The sequence below is a fragment of the Pundamilia nyererei genome, unplaced genomic scaffold (assembly GCF_000239375.1).
Source record: "Pundamilia nyererei isolate P.nyererei 1_Seehausen unplaced genomic scaffold, PunNye1.0 scaffold00049, whole genome shotgun sequence".
Lineage (NCBI taxonomy): Eukaryota > Metazoa > Chordata > Actinopteri > Cichliformes > Cichlidae > Pundamilia > Pundamilia nyererei.
The window spans coordinates 2,937,571-2,940,772 of NW_005187450.1; the positions used below are offsets into that span (position 1 = coordinate 2,937,571).

The 3,202-nt window shown below is 39.8% G+C and overlaps 1 protein-coding gene across 2 annotated transcripts in view; it reads right to left on the reverse strand.

The window, feature by feature from the left end:
- gpr153 (G protein-coupled receptor 153) overlaps positions 1–1,050 on the reverse strand; it is a 34,755-nt gene extending 33,705 nt beyond the window's left edge. For both annotated transcript variants that reach the window (XM_005733000.2, XM_013910787.1), the window contains exon 1: positions 306–1,050. The gene's annotated coding sequence lies outside the window, so the exon portion shown is untranslated. The remainder of the gene's footprint in view (positions 1–305) is intronic.
- Positions 1,051–3,202: the final 2,152 nt, after the last annotated feature.

Below are 3,202 nucleotides of genomic sequence, written 5' to 3' on the forward strand. Positions count from 1 at the left end.
TAATAATTGTCATTCCATCTTTCAATTAGGCCACTTCTCCATCCGCATTTTGTCTTTCAAGCGTTTTAATACCAATAAAATCCTCGATCTATAGGTCAGTTCTGTACTGCGGGTCCACAGGAATGTCACGTTTCGATTCATAAATCCAGAAATACACTTTTTAGTATCACCTGTTCCTGCTGCAGGACACCACCTGTTTGGATGGAGCTCTGTTGTTCTCCTTGTTTTTGTTTGTTTTTGTACACCTAAGCTAATCACCGGCGAGTCTGACGTAATTATAACCAGCTGTGCGGGTCTTGGCTTACCTTTCACGAAATGTTGAGGCTCCTGACTGCTCGTTGTTTCCGGGGGATGAAGACTCTGTCGGTCATGGCTTCAGGTCCGTTGAAGTGGCTTCCAAAGCATTTCCATCCCTGAACTGAACAGCGTCGGGAGTATCAACAGCATCAGGTTAGAGGAATGACCTGCGAAATGAAGGATGAGAACCCGAAACGGCACATCACCACAGCTGCACTCCTCTTTTATCTTATTGCCCTCTTTTGTCTCGCTGACTGTGGAGGGGGGGGGAGATAAATTATCGAGTAGTTTGGCAAAATATGTCACTTTCTTTTCCACGAAGCGGGCGGTCGAGCGATAGCACGAGAACTAAAATAAAACGGTTTATTTTAGCTGAAAGGCAAAATTCTTCTTCTGTTTTCCAACACTGACGAGGCGAGCGACGGATGAGGCATGACTGCTGCGCGCGCCCGACAGTGTTGGCTCGTTCTCGTGCAGACGCTCCGTGGTCGTGGGAGTGAACCGCAATAAGAAATAATTCATGGAAAAATAGGTCGGTATTTTACCAGAGCAGAGCTGCTGTTGCGTGCTGAACATCTTCTTTGATTTTTTTTACAGGCCCTGCAACCTCTGAATGAACATCAAGAGCTTACTTTCATCAAAGGTCTCATTTGAATGAGTTAAAATAAAGATCTGATGCAGTGCAAACAGAAAGGGCATTGTTTTAATAGCTTACTACAGTTGAGTGTGAAAACATGCACGAAATCTAATAAATGTCGTCATTCTTAAGACTTTTCGGATGGATCTTCTGTTATTTATATCTCGCTGATGCTCTTTTTTTCCTTCATGCCATTCATGCTCCTTTTTAAATGGGTCTTTTAATTGACATTATACGACTTGTTACGTAAGCCTCCTTCCTTGGATGATTCTGTAAGAGCGGCTTTCCTCCCGCAGGGTGAAGATTGTACCCAGTGAGAAAACTGATAGGCCCTACATGAGAGAAGAGACACAGAGGTCCCTGTTTCCCTGGTTTTTTGCCACTATAAAGATTATTTTCATTTATTCACCGGATGGTCTGAACAGCAGTGCACAGCTTCCCATTCATTAAAACAGATACACAAAACCACACCTGGGAGCTGCCCGTGCAGGGCACAGCCAGACTGTTCAGTGATGAAGTACGTTTTAAAAAAGCTTCTCCAGACACTGAGTCAGGATTTCTTCACAGCTAATCCAGTCACCACTTAAAGCACCTATATGCGTATGGCTCACAATTTAGTCACATTTTAAAAGGTAGTCATGTTGTATTTGAAGTATTTATTTTGGACCAGCTTTATTTTTCTTAGTCTTGCCTTTGCACACGCACATACTCCATCAAATAGTTAACATTTCTCAGATTTATTATCCAGACTGTTGTTTCTGTTGCACTATGATCTGCTAAATTAAAATGCAATCCTTGCAGCTGTAGTGTTTTGGGTTTTTTTTCACCAACTGAGAATTTCATAAAATTCCCATAAAAGAGCATAAATAAGAATATATTTTATATATATTTATTTGGATTTGGGACAGATAAAGTATTATCTTTTAGTAGAGCTGCTACTATATCAATACAAGTCAATATATAAGTCCTCATGTTGTACTTCTGTTTGACAAGTATGTCCATACAAGCAAATCATAAGAGCAAGTAATCAAAAACAGTGATTTATCATGCAGAAAAAGCTTGGCCTGCTTTGCTTCCTGCGCTGCTGCATGATATAATGCTCATTCAGCTAAGCTTGCCAACATTTTAATTTTACAAAGCTTAGCTGTATAATTAGTTTTTGCTACAATTTCTTTCACTAGTTTCAGTGCTACTGTTGCAGATCACGGTTGCTGTGTAAAGCACCAGGTTTTAGGAGACTGTGATCCAGAAAATCATCACAAAATAACTCTATTTTACTGGGAAAAACTGGAGATTTCATATAAAGCCTGCCTGGCTGACTGAGCGCCCATGTTGCTCACCCTGTTGGATTTTACTAGCTGTTTCTAGAGATGTGGCTGAATTCTTGACTTGAACTGGAGGTAATTTAAGCAGCCTCCAAGTTGATTAAAAATGACTATTCGTTTTTAAATTGGAATAGGCAACAACCATTTGCTATTCCAAGCAAATGGAATTTCACCATTTCACAGTCAACCTGTGAATATAAAAACTGCTTTGACTGCATTTCTTGACCACGTAAAAGAAAGAAAGAAATAGCAAAAGTTACAGCTAAATCGGTTCACTTACAGCTCATAAAACATTTGCGCACAGTGCGTGGATAAAGAGTAAAGAACTATAACTGTGTAAACACTACATTGTGTACATGTTTTACTTTGTAAAGGTTTGGTAAGGGAATGATTCTACATTCACTGAGTCTCCTTGTCTGTGTTAGGTTTTCTCGAAACTTCAAACAGCAGTAGCAGAAGAAAAGGCACATTTGATGAAAAACACCCGGAGAAGATTTCAAACACGATAAAAGAAGAGAAGCTGATTGTGTTATGATTCATGGGAGAGAAGAGCTGAATAGATACATCACAGACAAATCTAACTACAAGTGAGCTTAATGAAAGCTGATACAAACTTCCAAGATCATTCTAATCCTTTTTGAAAAACAGAAGAAGTACAAGGAGGTCAAACAGAAGGTAAACAGATGAGCAAAGAGGCAAAACTATGTGCATACTGTTCTGACTGGACACAGGTGACATTAGCGAGAGCACGGCACACAGTCACATGAAGAAAAGGAAGCAAAAACAGATACCGTAATCAGTATGTGGCTCTGGGTGGTTTTTGCCTAAAAAGACTGGGAATTCTAAAATATTATGGCTTCTACTTGGAGCGCAGGTGCTGTATTAAAGAGAAATTAAAAGAAAAATGAAAGAAAAAAAAGTGGACCTCACTAATGTCTAAACT